The 19,455-nt window shown below is 40.9% G+C and overlaps 1 protein-coding gene across 1 annotated transcript in view; it reads left to right on the top strand.

Moving 5' to 3' along the window:
* Positions 1–19,088: 19,088 nt before the first annotated feature.
* ZNF451 (zinc finger protein 451) overlaps positions 19,089–19,455 on the top strand; it is a 36,364-nt gene continuing 35,997 nt past the window's right edge. Inside the window, exon 1 of the mRNA XM_080616336.1 lies at positions 19,089–19,141. The gene's annotated coding sequence lies outside the window, so the exon portion shown is untranslated. The remainder of the gene's footprint in view (positions 19,142–19,455) is intronic.

Genomic DNA, 19,455 nt, shown 5'->3' with positions numbered 1-19,455 from the left:
GAGTGCTTCCACCCCGTCCCTCCTCCTTGACTATCTGTGCATTCCTCATTTCTCTCAGCATCCCGTGTAGCTTGTACTTTAACTTGGCAGCTGTTAAGGCTCTTGGTGAAGTCAGTTTAGCTGCTTACTAGTACATCCTCCCACCGCAGGCAAGAATCTTGACAGCTTAGAAGAGTTTTACAGATAACTTAGACAAACTGCTGAGCTCCAAATCCTGACATGACCATGGTGAAAACTGTCCCTGGCTTTGAGTGATGGGATGGATTTTTGTGGATTCAGGTGCTGGTCTGGTGTAAAGACTATGGGGAATTTTGCTGGCTGTGCGCTTCAAAACACCTACCAGTAGCACTACACTGTTGTCATGGGCTCCAGACATCCAGAAGTCCACATGTGCATCTATTTCATTAAGCTGTATTGCATGTACGCAAGTCTGATACCTTCCAAAAGCTGTTGAACTTACTGTCAATGTGCACAGTGTTGGCACAGTGTGTATGTGAATATCCCCAGTGCCGTGGGGAGTCATTATGTGCCCTCCATAATGTGAACAGCCTGTGTATTCAATGTGTCCCTGGAAATCTGGGGCTTGCTTGCTAACCCTGTGAGTGCAGGCCACAAGAATGTCCATAGCTCAGAGAAGATTTGTCTCAATACAAAATGAGAGACAACATACAGACTGCTAGAGGACTACAGGGAAACGTTAAAAGAATACAGAAGTCAGTCCATCAGCTGTTAGTTGCAGCACGCTGGCAGCTCAAACTTTACTGCAATTCTGTTCATCTTATATGGGCTTTTAGGAGGGTAATGAAGTAGCTCACAAGCACCAAGGGCCAAGGATGGGAAAGCTCGAAGTGCTTCATTTGAGAATTGAAGAACTATGTGATGGGGATTGCCGTGCTGGGTTGATCAGAGGTGGAAGTTAACATCTTCGTGTTAATTGACTGGGGTACATACTCAAAAGCATTTTGAAAAAGAAGGAAAAATACTGATGCCCCCTGTGACTGCATGCACCAAATGTTTTAAATCCTGTATACTGTTGCTAAGGCAAACAAGCTGTTTCATTTTGGGCATCGCCTATCCCTAGTGAGGTCAATGCTGAAACTTTTCTTCCTTTGGGTTCTGCTTTGTCTGTACATTTGTTCATTTGAATGATCCCTGTCTGAGGTGTGAGGATCCACTTGACATGGATCAGTGGCAGAATGAGGCCTATGGTGATTCATGCTAGGCACAGATATTCAGACTGCTTCCTGTCCATAGATATTCAGATATCCCATTTACATGGGAGGGATGTTCCCAGTCTTTCTAACTGTCTTTAAATAAGATTAACATGAATTCTTGCAAACACAGTCTCCTTCCTTCTGCAGGGCAGTACTTAGAAATCCTACTAGCACACTCAACACATTCTGCATAAAAGCATGATGTAATACTCTCTTTAATGGTGGATTTCTTACGCCACTTGCCTCATTGTATCAGTAAACATGTCGACAAGAACACAGCTGTCTTCAGCAAATTAACAAGTTCACCCCTGTGTGAAAAGCCAGGTTTGTTGAGGCGTAGCACAGACGTGGCGAATAGTGGTGAGCTGGGCTTCCAAACGAATTGACGTTGCCTCTTGAAGCACTGCAGTCAGATTTTCTCACTTCGACATAATAGCCCTGCGTAATTCTCCCTTCCTAGCTCTGAGTTTCCTTTTTGGCAGCTGCTGCATGAGGCACTAGATTTGCTTCTGACTGATTGAGGCCAAGTAAATCACAAGTCATGCTATCACATCTGGGAATTTATGAGTTTTCAGCTCTTTAGAAGTATTTTACCTCTATGAACTGACAGGCTAAACCATATGTTTGCTGGAAATAATATCAAGGTTTGACAAATCAGATTTTCTATTTATTGGTTTATCTGATTTAATAATTTTAAAGTATAAAATGTCTTCAAGTATAATGGAAACACTTAAATAAACTGGTTACATTTCAAGTAGAGTTTAATAATGTGTGTTACATTTCACACTTTTGTATAAGGCATATCAGCTTAATTAGAAAAATGAAGCACAAAGTATGACTTGTTCCATTCTCCCAGTGCAGAACTTCAGTGCTTTAAAAAGCTCAGAAATTACCCTTTGCTTTAAAAGTATTGTTTTATTTAAGCAAAGGATTTAGCTTATCGCAAAGAATATTTGGGGTTGGTTCTCCTTGTTGCTATTACTCTTCATGAGGCAGCTCAGCTCTCATTTCTTTTGTATGTCAAATTTTCCACTGCCAGAATGTGTCATACCTTGCCCAGTCAGTTGTCCTGCGTTATTCTGGGTTCGGTGTCTGTGGCTGCAATTGAACATCTTGCTGCCTGTGACATGATTAATACACCCCTGGAAGTCATACATCCCTCTTAATAGCATGTATAGCTAGTACTTTCCTTCATTCTAGGGATTTTTATCACACCTGTATCTTTTAGTCAGAGGCTGGACTGAAAACTTTTCTTAGGGCAAATGTCGCAGCAACAGAGATCCCAGACAGGAGATAGATTAGGTGTCGTAGTAATATGGAAGCAAGAGCTCTGTGAGTGCAGGCTGTTCTCTGTGCATAGTCTTGGAGGCAACTGCCTGATGTACATGTAATAAGGAATCCATCTCTCATCTTTCAGGGAAGATATAACATGCTGCTTGGCTAGTTTTCATTTCCTCGTTCAGTATATTTTCCTGTAAGATAATTAGCAATATTCAGGAATAGGAAGGTTGGTTGGGGCTTTTCATGTGACATGACATGGTAACAGCTATTTTTCCGATGACATCCTACAGGCAGTGTCTGTGTGATGAGAAAACCACTTAACAATGAAAAAATTCACACTGTTTGATTTTGTAAATGATAATTCACTGCAAATTGGAGAGACTTCGTGGATACAGGACCTTCCCAGTGATGACGACAATCTAGAAAGACTTCTGAAACCAAATGAGCACGTGCTAGTAAACTGGCCTGTGGGAGAAAGAAAGACAGAAAGGCACCTGGTGAAAGTTGTGTACATGAGTGGTGAGTGTAGTTCCGGACCATTTGCCTGAAAAGAAATTTTAATCTAATTGTATTGCTACCTGATTTTCTGTGCTTTGGCCTTTTTTTTTTTTTCCCATCACTTCAGATGACCCCCAAGAGCTGGTGGAAATGATGCAAAAGATATTAAGAGCAGATGAAATTACAAAAATACAAGTCCTTGGAAAAGGCAAGAGGAAGAGGATAGAAATGATATTTTCGGAAAGTGAGGACAGTGACCTGGATAAAGAAGAGGTGAGTTTCTGTCTTTCTGTGTCTGATACTGGTATGTCTGTAATGTAATGAAATAGACTGTAATTATTGGTTATTCACAATATAATACAAAAATATGCATCATAAATGTAGGCATCTTCATGTAGTACCTCGTCACAATAACCTGTCACAGTAATTAGGCCAGCAGATTTTGTCCTTTGCTATTTAAAGAGAAAAGTCTTGTGGCTGCTCTGTAGCTCTATTACATTTCCTCCCATAAGACAGAAATCTGACTACTGCCTAAGAAAGGAAAGGGATGAGGTTTTCTGAGCTTTGCACTGTGCTGAGATCGGCACTGACAGAATATAGGAAAAGAAAACATAAAAGTTACATATTTTTCAGAAATACTAACTGAGAATGTCAAGTGCACAGTGAATAAAAGTTAATGGTATACTAGAAGATACTGTAGTGAAAGGCTGTATAGGAATACAAAGGCACTATTATGCTCCTGTTTACAGGGGAAGATGATGAAGCATATAAAGAGAAAGAAGTCATTGCAGGCAGCTGCTCCTGCCAACATCCTGAGTCAACTTGAAACATCTTTAATTAACAAACAGGTAAACATCTCATTCAGCGATTTCGGTGTATTAAGCAAAAAGCAAACTGGAATGTATTTGTTTAGGGGGGTGTAAGCCTTCTGTTTTAGTGAAGTTAACAGTTCTAAAAGACACTACCTTGGAAAATTAGTGAATGGAGAACAGAAAGAGAAATACCTAACAGTATTACACTGACATTTCAATTTTACTGTTAAGAGAAATGGTAATAACTATGTTCAGAAACAGCTATTACTAAAATGCATTCAGTCTGTTTATACATTCTGTGTACAAAGAGAATATTCTCTTTAGCCATATATTTTAATGTTAGTTTTAATGCATTAATTTTATGTTATTGGTGCTCTAGATAGCAGCTTGAATGGGTTTGTTTTTCAGAGAGAGCCTTATTCAGGAAGCAACTTTTTGTACAGTGAAAGTAGCAGCGAGGATGAAGAGCCTTTATTTCAACTGTCCAAGGTAGAACTGTGTGCCAAAATAAAAGGTCTCAAGCGGAAGCTGACAGACACCATGAGAGAAAACTGCCGCCTGAGGCAGTCGCTGGTGATGCTTCAAGGTAAAGTCGGGGGAAGTATTTTGATGAAGAGGAAAGCCTGAAGGTCGTGGAAAAGCTTGATTTATAAGAGGCCATTTGGATGGGAATTATGATGCTCAAGCACCTGACATGATCAAGGCCTACCGTTAGCATCAAAGTGTTTGACACATGGCAACATTTAATTCCAGCAGCACTTAGAAAAAATGTCTTACACAGGGGCCATGCAATCAGTAGTTACAAATGGAAAAAATCTGTCTAAATCCTGCCAGTTGTTCTAAAGAGAACCTTTCCATATGCTGTGTGTAACCATTGGCTAAGCTCAAACACTCCACTGACCAGTCCAAGTGACTATCTATTAGCAGTCTTTCTTCATCTACTGAAATTTTATTTATTCTGGAATGATTTAATTTCTAATTACTTTGGTAATTCCTCATTATCGGTAATCTTGATTCCAGGTGCAACAAATGTAGTCCTTTCCCAGATGTTCTTTTATAAATGGATTCTTCATCAGTTAGTGATCGTCTCTGAAGCTCTTCTTACTTGTCCCTCTCCCTTACGCTGGGGCAGCCAAGACTGAATCCAAAATTGCAAAATATTAGTGAATGAATAAGGTTTAAAGAGGCTTTGCTCCTTCCCTTGCCAGCTACATCATACCATCCCTAGACAGCCTAGTATCTCCTTTTTTATTCTCATCTGATTTTTCAAGTGCCTATCAGTTTCACTGGCCACCTGATCCCGTTCCATATGTTATTCATCTTGGTTTGAATCACTCATCTCTACCTTTTTGAATATTATTTTTAAACAGTCTGTTAGTGTTTGACATCTCTGGCACATTTAGGTCCATTGCCTTGCAGTGTAAGCACTTGTATTAGTCTTTTACAGTATTTTCTGTACTTTAGTGATTCTGTATCTTGCTGATTCTTTATCCCTTGCATCCTTTTTGCTCTGAATTGATTTTTTCTTAATGGACTCAATAAAAGTCTTCATTTGAAATTAAATATTACTTGAAGAAAAGGGTATTTAAAATACATTCTTTATAGATTAAAAAATAAAAACAAAATCTATACAGTCTATGTAATTTCTTTGAAGAAAAAAAAAATCAGGCATAACATTATTTACCCCATATTTGATACCTTTACAGACTTGTAGAGATTTTGAGATAGCAAAAAGAGAAATACCATGCTTAGTGCCATGATGGGTGTAAACTAATGGTTCCTCTTGGCCTTGCAGAGAACTGACTTATTCTATTCTAGAAACAGAGGCTGGCTTTTCATGGGTGAGGAGAGCAGAATAGCACATAAACATTTGAGAGAACAGGAAAAAAGTATATTAAAGCCTCTTTGCTGACTAGTTTGACTCTCTTGCATTGTAACAGGAATCTAACTGCAAAAATGTACGTGCTTATTTAATCAGAGTCTGAAAACTTCAATTACAATTTTACCTCTCGCCTTCCATTTGATTTCAGTGTTGCCACAAGCAGTCACCCATTTTGAAGAACTGGTAGGGATGGCTGAAGCACTGCTCAAAGGCGGAGTGACATCATCTGCATCCACTCTGCATTCACATGCTGTCTGGAAAGCATCTAACAATCCATTAGCAGATTCATATGCAGCTATGCACAGTAACTCCAGCTCACCAATAACTTTGAATGTGGAAGATGAGGAGCAACAGACAGAAAAACAGGTCAGTTAAAAGGCAATTTCAGGCATAAAAATTAACCTTATACAGTACAAACTTTACTGCTATAGTATAACCTATATAAAAAATAAGCATCAGTAAAAATCATTTTATCATCATTCTGTTGATGACATGACTAATAAGCTCCTTGTGCAGAAGGCTCTTTCCATGGGAAATATCAGACCTGGTTCAGTGTGGTGCTCCACTTTAAAACTGGTTTTGATTTCAGTAGCTTTGCACATCTGTGACTGTGGATGCATGAAGAAAATACTGAGGAGATCCAAGGATAACTTCCAGGCTAATGTTTTAGATGCCAAAGAGGAACAGTAGTGTTTCAGAGATAATCTAAGAAAAATACCAGCAGTCTCTTTAAACGGTTAACAAGTAAATGGAGAATGGTATGTTCCTGCTCTTGTGTTAGACACCAGTAGAAATACATAATACTGAGTAAAGAAGATCCCCTGTTCTCTGTAATTATAACAGAGCATCATTGAGAAATCAGAGTCACAAAGACTGTACATGAAAAATAGAAAGACGCAACAAAAAGAATAATTCTAGCTTCTGCATTCACAATTTACATTCTTAGGCACTGAGTCATGCCAGTCAGTGGAAATCATTCTTGTATGTTGTTGTGGGGTTCTAAACCCCAAAGTAACTATTAAAAATTATCAAGGTGTGATTTTGGCTGACTATGGCAATACACCAAATTTGACCTACCATCTCCAAAGAAATTAAAAGTCCTAATTTTCTAAGCAACCTAACCTGACTTAAAGGTATCTCAAAACTGCCTGTCAGGAGAGTTCAAATGCTTAGGCCGTACAAGTGCTGCATGTAGAAGTCACTCTCAAAGCCTAGGACCAGATGTCACAGTTCTTAGGGCATGTCTGCTCAGAGGCAGGAATATTAGCTTGGGCATAGCGCCATGCTCCCAAGGCTGTACAGAATCTGTGCAAGAACTGGAGCACAGCCAGCCTGCATGGAGTGCAAGCAGAAGGAGTTAGATATGCCTGAACATGTCCTGCCTCCACTAGTGAGTAATAAGGATTGCTTGGGGAAGTGTTTGCTAGGATGAATGGGGTCCTTACTCTCCCCAACACTTGATTCTGATAAAAAAAATCAACCTGCATGTATAGTTCCAAACATGGAGTGCTGTGAAAGTTTAATGTTGATGTCAAGCACACAGTTTATAGAGATTCCATTCAAAATTGTGGTTTAAAAAAAGAAAGTTAAAAAGATATTTCAGAGGTGATACTATATAATATTTCTTGAGAACTGCAATAGTTATGCCTATGACCAATTTTGTCTTCCAGTTCAAGATCGAAAAATGGCAGATTGCACTTTGTAACAAGAGCAAACCTCAAAAGTTTATAAATGACTTGATGCAAGCACTTTATACACATGAATACATGGCTACACACAGCCTGACAGGTGCAAAGTCCTCCTCTTCAAAGGATAAAGCGGCAAAACCAGCTATGAATCAGAATGAAGTTCAGGAGATCATAGGTGATGGCTTGTTAATGTTACTCAATGTGGCACTGACTTGACAGAGGGCTTTCTCAGAGGGAGGGACTGTAATGCTTAACAGCTGGTCTGCTCAGGTGATGCGCTGTTTCATATTTCCTTGTGCAGCTACATACCTTTAAACCATCTGTTACAAATGCTGGCAGTGAAATGCTAAGCAGCAGTATTTCTATTGTGTGAATTTTGTGGGGTTTATTTAAGTGGCTACTCAGGCACAGTGATATTGTAAATTTTTTTAGCCTTTGAAAGGTTAATCTACAACAGTCAAACTCAGATCATGATGCTAACAGATATGGAAGGCAAAGAGAGGACACAATGGGATCAAATTTAAAATGATGTCTGCTGTATTCTGAAGTTAGTTAATGTTATGAATTCTGACATTTTAAATAGTGCTGGAGGCAAAATGAGAGAGTAAGTATAGAAGACAGGAATAGTGATCAGAGAAGCAAACAAAATTTGTTTTGTGCTGAGGTTTAAGGCAGAAGAAGTTTGGTGCATAGGAAAGATGCAGATGGAAGTAGTAGCTTTAAAGAAAACAGTATTTTGTGAGCCTATGAAGTCTGGTTTTTATTTGGTTTGCACCTACAGCTTTATACTTGAGCAACAATAGCCTAAATTCTGTGCTAGAATCCTTCTCCCATTGCCTTTCCCTTGGACTGCCTGTTCCCTTCCCAGCTTATCTCCAGCTCCTCTACCCTGGTCCAGTTTTATTGAAGTTGGCCAGCAGATTCAAAAGTTACCAGTTGCAGAAACCTCTTGTCTTGAAGAACCTACCTAGAGAACAAGGACCAAAGTCCAAAGAGAAAAGGAAGGTGTGTTTAAGACAGTGAAAATATCTTTAGAGGCAGTAAGATGAGACAATTTCAGCATGATGTATGAGAAAACTTTAAAAGATTTAATGGGATGATAAGAACTGTTGGACTCAATGATCTTAATAGTCTTTTCCAACCTAAATGATTCTGATGCTGAGAGCTACAAATGACTTCTAAAGGTGGATTCTGGGGAAGGGTCTAGGCAAAGCTGAAAAGGGAAGCAGAGAAGATAATCAGGATACTGAATACAGCATGCTGCAGAGAATTCAGTGACAGAGGGGAGCCTATAGAGAAGTCAAACAAGTCTGTTAAGAGAAATGAGAACATTCTTGAATTCAAATACAGAGGTGTCAGCATTATACAGGAGAAAAATAAAAGTAAGAAGGAAGCCTGGGAGTTTTAGATGGTAGAAAATGAGTTAGTAGGTCAGATTATTTAAAGATGATAGAAACTGTAAGACTTAAAAATGAAATGAAAGGGGATAAAAAATCAAGGGAAAGAGAAGATGATGAAGAAGAGGGGTGCAGGAATCGAATTCCTGATGTTGAGTCCTATTAGTACTACATTCAAAAGAAGTTAGCCAGGCAAAACAGAAGGGATTTTTTAAGGGAAAGGGACATCACCTGCAAATGAAAAATAACTAAAAACCTCTGTAAGATTCAGAGCCATGAGGACTGATAAGGATAGGAAAAGGACTCTGATCAAGAACAGAACAAAGGGAGGAGGGAGGATGAGCAAACACAAAACACTCACTACAGGAAGCCCTTGTGGCCCTGGAGTTCCCTTTGAGTCTGCCAAGAGCAAGCACAGCAGTATGGAAAGCACAGAGCTGGCACATGCAAAACCTATGAAGTAGTGTGTGAAGACAGCAAAGTAACTGGAGCTAAAGCTGAAGTAGCTGGAAATATCAAAGATGCAAGAAATGCATTTTAGGTCACATATCGATTGTTTCCCTGATTTGCAGTCCTCATATATAATGTCTATTTTGCAGGAATAACAAAACAGTTGTTTCCAAACACAGATGATGCTTTAATTAGACGAATGATGGGACAAAAACTGAACAATTGCACCAAGAAGCCGATTTTAAGCAAAGATCTTAACTCAGGTGCTTTTCAGAAGCATAGCTTTTGGTAAGTCTGAAAAAAAAAACCAAAACAATGTAGTCTGCAGTGTGCAATTTGTTTTATTATCCTGTGATAACAAAATCTGAAAGCAGTCTTAAAATTACCATGAAGATATGTGTTCATACAGGCATGGCCAAATAGGTAAATACTTTTTGTACAAGGTTATGAAAATGCGTAATACAGAAGCAGTCCAGCTTAACATTATGGCATTGAAAAAGTTGTACATTCTAGACAAAGCAGCATAAGGCCATTAAATTATAGGAATGGAATACAGAAGTAAATGCATGGAGTTACTTTGATCAATATGTCTAGTTGAAGTTTGGCATTATTTACTTGTTATTCTCTGTAGGATCTCCAGAGACCAGTCAGTTCCATTTTCATGTCACCTCTTGTGCCTCAGTTAACCCACAAGTAAAGATAAGGAAAATCACACCTCTTTCATACCTACTGATAAACGTACTGCTGGAAAGCTACATAGCAATCTCTTACTGCCAGAAGAATCTAAATTATTGGGACAGAGGAATTATTAAATAACCTTTTGCTTATTATGGGTATTCTTACCTTTCAGTCTGAAATTGTTGAACCCATCCCTATCATCAGTAAAGTCAGCTATTTGCATAGTACTGTTCCCACATACACCAAATGTATGCATCACAGAATAGTTGAGGTTGAGGGACCTCTTTAGATTGGCTAATCCAACTCTTGCTGCTCAAAGCAGGGTCACCTAGACCAGGTTGTTTAGAGCCATGTACAGTTCAGTTGAGTATCTCCAAAGATGGAGACTCCACCACCTCTGTGGGCAATCCATGCCAGTGCGCTGTCACACTCACTGTGAAAAGATGTTTTGTGATGTCAGATGTCATTTCCTGTGTTTCAGTTTGTGTCTGTTGCTTCTGGTCCTGCCACTGGGCATCACTGAGAAGAGGCACCATCTTCTTTACACCTTCCCATCAGATATTAATACACACAGATAGATCTGCTTGACTCTTTTTGAGGTGAAACAGTGCCAGCGCTCTCAGCCTCTCCTCAGGATCAGGATAAGAGATTAACATGGAATGAATAAGAGATTAAAATCAGTGAGACAGGGAGAACAGATTTTTCCTTACCTACACTTTCCATATTGCAGTAGTATTTTACTTCTTCCTAGTTCAGTTACCTCGTGCATGCTTTAAAATCTGTATTTGCAACTGTAAGACACTTCATAACAACAACAAACCAAAAACCAACCAACCAATCAAAAAACCCACCCCAAGGTATTTGACTATCTTACAACACAATTGTTTGAAAAATAGCAAAGCTTTGCTACTAAAATTCCTCTTTAATGCAGCTGGTAATACTCCATGGACCACAAGTGGTCTGTGAATTACTACTTGAGAAATACTCAGATAATATCTACTGGAAGAATCCACATACACAGGCTTTCCCATCTGGAAACAATAAACAAATGCACCAACCTGGCTAAAATACAATTTACTATGTTACTGCTTTTCACCTAGAGATTAGAAAGCTTTGTAAACAAAGATCCTCTGTATTTGCAACATGCAGTGTGCATTGGCTCACTGTAGTATTTTTCCTTGTCCTTGACACATGTGGGAAAATTACAGCACAGAAGCACAGACTGTATTCTTTGAAAGCACTAAATCTTAAATATTTTATATTTTAAATCTTTGTCTTCATCAGATGAATCGATAAATTTTGCTAATTCCTAATCTTCTCATGCACAGACACAGTATTCCTGAAGCCTTATAGGAGGATCTTGAGCTAGCAATGTAACAGTCCTGGGATGTTTCTTTAATACTGCCTATAGATCTTTTAATTTATACTTGATATTTTAAACATGTCTTTATGTCTGTTATTGATAAGTACTTATGTAATATCTAGTCCAGCATCCACTGAAACCAGTGCAGATATTGCCTGCATAGTCTCTCTTGAATAAGATGCTTATTTGAATGACTTTATAATGGATTCATTTTACATCTGTTAGTAATTTCCTCATTGTAAAAGCATTTAAGCACCCTGTAAATAATTAAGATAACGGTGGTGATTCCTTTAACTCAGATGACACAAGTTTTCTCTGTAAGAAAATGAGAATGTAAAAGTGCTCATAATCTTGCTGTTAATGCCTTCAGTTCACCTTCCTGTAATGAAGTGCAGAGGGGTTAAGAGAAAATCCTGTTATGCAGTTTTAGTAACAGTTTACACACAAGCTACTAACTGGTGATACTGCAGTTTTGACCTTCTCCTTTGCTGCTCCTCCTTCCTTGCCCACCTCCTCCACCAGATATACAATTCCAATTCAAGAGAAGTAATTTGGAGTCAAATCTAAAGAGACAGACAAGTCACCATCTCAGTATCATAAGGCTGAGGTGAAACAAGGAAAAGGGGATGTGTCAATGCAGTTAGCTAACTAGTTAACTCTGCTGCTCAGAAACTAAGAACAATAGTAATTGCACATTTAAGGTTAGCATTTCAAGACTAGTTATAAATTGTCTCAACAGTGGTTCAACAGCTGCTCCTCAGGGCATCATCTCTTCCGCTGTTCCTCCCAGTACACAAGACCAGCAGAATGATGATTCACCAGCTACTAATGCACACCTGCAGCAAAGTGACAGCCACCTGACTCCTCCACCTCCCACTCCACAAGGTCGGGAGGAGTGTTGCAAGCCCACTTCTAAGGTGGAGCCCTATCTCGCCAGCAGCTCACCAGCGCCCTCTCCCAACCAAGGTTGCGGACAGGATCTCAGGTATTCAGAAAAGGAGTAACAGAAGATATTTCATACCAGTTCAAATTCTCAACTGAGATTATGGAGTAGTATAAAATAAAAAGGAAATAAAATCTAAACGGGCCTAGCAACGGTGGACAGAGATACTGTAAGCAGAAGAGAAGCCTGAGAACTATTTTCTCAAACAAATGAAAATTCCACAACTTAGAAAATAAAGGCATATTAATATCTTTGGCTTTAAGATATTATTAAATATATGCATGTTATGCAGTAATTCAGAAAGCATAAACTTGCTCTGAAGAATATAAGTAGAATTCCCCTTAGTTAGAAAAAAAATTATTTAAAATAATGCCAACAGAATGTATAAAAGGAACCGTAATCCCGTTGCTCTCACCTTGACAGCTGATGGAAAACTGCTTTTCCGATCAGAGAAAGTTCTTGCATATTAATATTAAAAAGATACAGAAGTATAAAAAGAGAATAGAAAAATTTCCAAGTGAAATGAACCCTGTATATGGCTAGCATAGGGTTAGAAAGCACAGGGCCACATGAGCAGAGAAATAAAATAGATATTTAAGGATGCTGTTAAACATTATTAGGGCAATGAAACTGCAGCTCTCAAGATGCTTGCAGGAAAGCAGCAGCTCATTTTTAACCTCTGAAAGCTGGAAAGGCAATGAAAGAAGTCATGTTCCCTCTTAGCTCAGGGAAGAGTCCTCCAGGATAGCCTGTTTGGTTGTGGAGGCTGTGGCTTCTCTCACAGCCCTGCTGCTGCTGAAACTGCTGGTTTGGCAGCTCTCACTCTCCCTTCTTCCCTGAACGTCTTCCCTGATCCCCCCAGTCAGGAAATGGAGGACAGTTTCTTGAAAGTGACTAGTAAAGGGCTGAGTTACCAGCTTCTACTCCCCATCTTTCACTGTTGGTATGCTACCTCTTGCTTAGAGAGGGTGGAGCATTCCCGCTTGGACTGGGACCAGAAAAATCTCAGGAACTGCCCAGTTCCTCTAGAGATCTGACACCACTTGTCCCAGGGAGCAGCTGGCAGTCACACACCCTGTAATTGCCTGAGGAGGAAGAGGAGGGGGGAAGGTACATTTTTTTTTGTCGCTGACTGAGTTCAGGTTTACAGTGGCTGGTAGAGTGGGAAGGAGAGAACACTTGGATTATAGCTTTTGTGCTTGAGTGTACTTCCTCCAGAACAAAGAGTACTAATAGTTGAATTGATTTTAAACATGGCAAGGAGGCAACTAAGGAATCAAGATGAAAAACATTCAAAACTAAAACCAACAAACATCCCCACAATATAAAGCCGAAGAAATCTAGCTTGATATGAGGAAGATTTCTGTAACTCTGAAGATCTGAGTTACAGAAATAAATTAGAAATAGTATTAGGGTGAATGCCAGGAAAAAAATGGGTAAGGTTAGCAGCCAAATCTCTCTAAAGGGAAGTGCTGCAAACCTAACTGTACTAGAGCAATGCACTCATGAAATGCACTGTGGAGAAGACTGTAGTGGGGGCTGGGGTATGAATTAAGTGATCTGCTAGCCTTTTTCATGTCTCATATCTATCAATTTCTTCTAGATAGGATCAGGATGAAAGCAGGTATGAAATACATCTCATATTATTAACTACCTTCTATAAAATGTAACAGAAGGATGTTTGCTATTATGTACATTTTGTATATATAGTTGTATGTAGAGCATATAAGAATGTATATAGTTAATCATATTTTTGAAGCAACTTTCTATCAAATAAAATGAAACATTACTATGTCTTAGTTCTATTTTATTGTCCTTATTGTCTTCTGGGTCTTTTCTCACATCAGCCTCTGTTGTACACTCTGATGCATAAGGTTGGGGTTTTTGTCTCTTGTTTGCTTTTTATTTTCTCTTTAATAACTGTTCGAAAGCCAGCTTCTGTAAAGCTGGTTTTAGCTGTGGAAGAGGTTGACCCACCTTACAAGGGCTCGCTAACCTTAAAATTGTCACAGCTGATACAGCACAGCTGCAGTTGTTCTGCTGCTTGGGAGGTGCAGAAGCACTTGGGCAGGACACAGAGCTACACGAGTGGCTGTTCTCCCTGTTGCTAGTGAAGCACTGCTGGTCATGATATTCTGTGCTTTTCTGTTCTGCTGAACGGGCAAGTTGTTGGAGGAAAACCAGTGGCTGTGGCAGGTTACCACAAAGAGTAAAGGAGGATTTTCATGGTAGGGTGAAGGGGAAAGGAGAGCAATGGGTGTTCTGGATAAAAAGAACAACAAAGTGAAGGAGACATTTTAATGTTTTACCAAAGAGTAAAGAGGGAGCAAGCTGTAAAGAGGAAGCAAGCTATAAAGAGCAGTTCCTTCCTCTTTCTTAAAGTATAGGACTGATGTTATCCCAATGGGTAGCTTTTACACAACTATACAGTTAACAGAAAAGCCATTTTCCTTGCAGCATGACAAGAAGGAAGAAAATGCAAGTTGTTTTCCAAAATGACCCTGACAAGTTCTGAGAACACAAAATTGAAGCCTAGATAATCACAGATGGCACTTCAGAAATTACAGAAAGGGAGGGAAGAGGAGAACAGTCTAATGCTGCTTCTCCCAAAATTTGCACCAAAATCAGTTGGTGATATGTAAATGTCTGGTGCCACAAAGCATAAAACGTTCCTTATGTGAGTGACAGAGAACACTTTTCTGTTACTCAGATTTGGAGAAGGCTGACAGCTACTGCAGAAAACCTAACAGCTATATGACTGTACAGCTGAAAAGGTAAGTAATGCTAAAACTAACAATTTGAACTATTTGTTTCTAGTATTGCATTTTAGATTAAGTTTGAAGATTACCATGGAAAAGAATGTGGTCATTGTTTATTATTAACTGCTCAGTAAGAATGCTTGCTTTCTTAGAAGGGAAAAAAATTGAGATATGTGAAGAACGTGATAAAAAACTTACTGAAAGGGTACCCTCTTGAATAAACCAGGGGGTTTAATGCATGTTGCATCTTATTATGGTATATAGATAGGAGTAAAAAAAAAAAACCAAAAAACTAAATAACAAACTACCAGACATCCAAATTTCCTAGGTCAAGAGCAGCGTGCATTGTTGACACAAGAAGGAAATCAATGTTTAGAAAGGCAATGTTTCAATCACTTTTATGAGCAAGGAGAGAAACAAGGATGTTGAAATATGTTTAAATTCTATGAAAAGAAATAACCAAGGGCACATAATGAATATATGGAATTAGTTGCTACAGAGCATTAGAGAGTTCATAAAGACAGTTTGCTCAGAAAGAGTTTCTACATCTTATGTGATACCCATACCTTGTTTGAAGGTTTGGACTTGGAGATCCTGGCTCATGAAGAGCAGACTGTGAGCGCACCATGCTCTCCTAGGTTTGTCTGCCCCTGCCTTTGGCAATCTACTGCCTGTGTTGAAAATGCTTACTGTCTTACCGAATTAGTGAATGTGCTGTGCAGCCAAGACATCCAGCAGGCTACATTTTCTCTCCTTTCTATGAAATAAACTCTGTATAAGAGCCTGCTCTTATACTCTTACTTGCTCATGCTTTCCCAGGAATTAGCTGAAATACACAAATTCAGAGATTCAGAGTTTTGTTAGCATATTGGAAATGCTGATGTGATTGCATGGCAATTCCCTGACTCCTTTTTTCCCTTAACTGTACTGTTTAAATAAAAGGGGGGTGTTTGGATGGGTCATTACAAGAGTAAGCATTTACATGAATTACTGCTGAAACATTAATATTGAAATGAGTGTCATTTTCATTTGGTATCAGAGTTTGGAAAAATAATGCCACTTTGCTGTGCTAGTAACTTGTTACTACTGCACCTCATATTATCTGTCCTCAAGAATCAAAAGTAATTAAGGGCAAATGCAAGATGCAAACAGAATGGCTGCTATCAATGTACTGTTAGCAAATTTAAGTTATAATGCAAAATATGAAAGTTCAGGCAGCAACAATGACTTTAGTTTTCCAAGTGGTAGTCAGGTTTCTATTATTTTAATCATGCCATAAATGCCACTGCTCAAATCAGTGTTGTTTTACAGTCCAACAGTAGTGATTAAGTTTTATTTGTTAATTAGTATGTAACTAGTATACAAAGCTAGCATCTCAGTGTGTCTGTCTTCTGTCATAAAGCTATTTTTTCATTCACCTATGGAAGGAGGCTTAAAACTAACGTTAGTAATAGTAACTGTGTTTACAAGAAAAATAAGTGCACTAAATTAGTGCTGACATTAAATACCACGCGATATGTTCTGATAGTTGTTTATTCACAAAGTTCCTGTAGCATCAATTTAACATGCAATCCTGAGTTCTTTCTGTCCTGTGTATAATGGATTTGATAAGCATGCACCAGTGAAGTGCTTTGTTTGTGTGCAAGCATCTCTTTTTATATGGACACACAACTCAAAGGTGATGTTTACATTGTTCAGTTTACTCAAGGCCAATGCAGTAAGTAAGGATGATTCATACCAACTTTTACTTTGTGTGGCTCAAAGTAATCATATGTTGAAGCAGCAGAGCAGTAGCAGATAAATAGGAAGAATCATGGACATGGCAGCCCAAGTGATGTTTCCATCATCCTGGCAGTCAGGGGAGATGAGAAGGGCATTAATAACACAAGTAAATAATCGTTTGCAGAACTGGTGTTGGTGACAAGGTTTTGATTTGTATGACCAGCAGGCACTGCTTGCAGATCACCGTCTGCTTGAGAGAGATGAGATCCACCTCACTAAGCAGGGCAAAATTGGTTTTGCCAGTATGATGGCTGACTGCACAAGGAGTATGGGGAATAACCACGATAAGTCAGTCTGTGTGCAGCTGCAGGAATCTTGGGATCACAGAGATGTGGTGGATGGCATCCCTGACTGGAGTGTTACAATGAAGGGCGACCAGCTCCTTAGGATGGACAGGCTAGGAAAGCAAGGAGCGGAAATTGCCCTTTATGTGAAAGAGCATCTGAAGTGTATAGAGCTCTGCCTGGCGACGGACGAGGAACCAAATGAGAATTTATGGAGAGGGACTGAAAGAGGACAAGTAAAGGTGATCTAGGGTCTACTGTAGGCTGCCTGACCAGGAAGAACAAGCAAATGAGGAAGGCAGATAGGAGCAGCTTCACATTCACAAACCCTTGTCCTCATGGGGGACTTCAACCACGCTGGTATTTGTTGGAGAGACAACACAGCAGGACATAAGCACTCCAGTGCACTGGTAACTTCCTCTTCCAAGTCATAAAGGAGTCAACAAGGACCAATGAAGAGCAGTGATTTGCTGGACCTCTTACCAACAAGGAGCTTGTTGGGAACGTGAAGCTGAAAGGCAGCCTTCGCTGCAGTGACCATGAGATTGTGTAACTCAGGATCCTGAGGGGAGGGGGGAATGTAAAAAGCAGGCTCACAATGCTAGCCTTCGGGAGAGTGAATTTTGGCCTCTTCAAAGACCTGCTTGGAAGAGCCCCATGGGATAAGGCCCTGGATTTAAGATGGGCCCGAAAAAGCTGGTTTATATATTTAAGGATCACCTCCTCCAAGCTCAGGAGTTCATTCCAGAGAATAGGAAATCTGGTAAAAATGCCAGGAGGCCTGTGTAGATGAAGCAGCAGCTCCTGGTCAAACTCAGACACATAAAAGAAGCATACAAAGGGTAGAAGCAAGGATGTGTAACCTAGGAGAAATACAGAAACATTGTTCAAACATATAGGGATAAAGTTAGGAAAGCTAAAGCCCAATTGGAATTGGATTTAGCCAGGGATATCAAAGCCATCCTACTTGGGACAACAAGAATAGTTTCTGTAAATACACAGGTGACAAAAAAGAAAGACTAGGGAAAAATAGGCCCTTTGCTAAATGACAGGTGACCTGGTGACACAGGATGTGGAAAAGTCTGAGTTACTGAATGCTTTCTTGCCTGAGTCTTTGCTATCAAGACCAGCCTTCAGAAACCCCACAGATCGGGGAAAAGGCTGAACCAAGGAAGTTGTATCCTTGGTGGAAGAGGATCAGGTCAGGGGATACTTACGCAAACTGGACATACGTAGGCCCTGATGGGATGCACCCACAAGTGCTGAGGGAGCTGGAAGATGGCATTTGCAAAGCCACTCTTTATAATCTTTGCTCAATCATAGTGAGTAGGAAAGGTGCTTGAATACTGGAGGAAAGCAAGTGTCACCTCCATCTCCAAGAAGGGCAAGAAGGAGGACTCACAGAACTACAGGCCCGTCAGTTTCACCCTGAGCGCCAAGAAGGTGATGGAGCTGCTAATCCTGGAAATAATTTTCAGGCACTTTAGTGACAAGAAAATTATCTGGAGTCATCAGTATGGCATTACCACTGGGAAGTCATGGATCAGCTTCTAAGACTGGCCTAGTAGATGAGGGAAGCGCAATGAGACTGTCTGTCTATACTCCACTTGGCATCGTCTCCCACAGTCTCCCCGCAGCCAAGCCATGGATGAGCAGGCAGCGAGGTGACCTGAACCCCGCACAACGCAGCCGCGTAGCTAGCACATGCAGGACCCGCTGCCCGGCCGCGCCCTCCGCCTCAGCGAGCCCGCCCCAGCACAGGCGATTTTCCCGCCTTCCCTCCCAGTCGCTGTCAGCCCAATGGCCGCCACTTTCCGCCTGCCCCGGAAGCGGCGTGTGGCTTTTCCTCCTGCGAGCAGGAGCTGTGCGCATCCCAACCGAAGGTGGAACGGGGGAGGCAGGAAGTTATTGGAAGAAAGAGCCCCGAAACGCCGCCGCCGGGGAAGGGAGAGCTGCGCCATGGCGCTGTCGCGGTAGCGCCGGCACCTGCCATGGGGGAAGAGTGGCGAAGCAGGCGGGCAACTACAAATCCCGGCAAGCCGCGCCGCGCTCCCGCCCCACCCTCCCCTCCGCCCCCGGGGTGAAGAGGAAGCGGAGGCGCGCTGGGTCAGTGCGTTGGGGTGCCCTCGGGTGTTTGCGGGGCCGTCGCTTAGCAACCCAACCCCCGCGGGGCGGCTGGGCGGGCGGGGAGGCCGCCGCTCCCCCTAGCCGCGGCGGCGGGGCGGCCTTGCGGCGGTCTGACTGACCGGGGACTGTAGTGTCCATGCGGGTAGAGAAACGTGAGTCAGCAGCGCTGGCCGCTGGGGCTGAGGTGCCGGGGCCGTCCCCGGGAGGGCCGCCGCTCCTCTGCGAGCCGCTCGCGGAGGTGTTTCCGTTTAGCCGGACGGCGCTTGTTTTGAAGCAAGAAGCTCAGCCGTTGGGCTC

The sequence above is a fragment of the Psittacula echo genome, assembly GCF_963264785.1.
Source record: "Psittacula echo genome assembly, chromosome: 4".
NCBI classification, from domain to species: domain Eukaryota; kingdom Metazoa; phylum Chordata; class Aves; order Psittaciformes; family Psittacidae; genus Psittacula; species Psittacula echo.
This window is presented reverse-complemented; position numbering and strand designations above follow the sequence as displayed.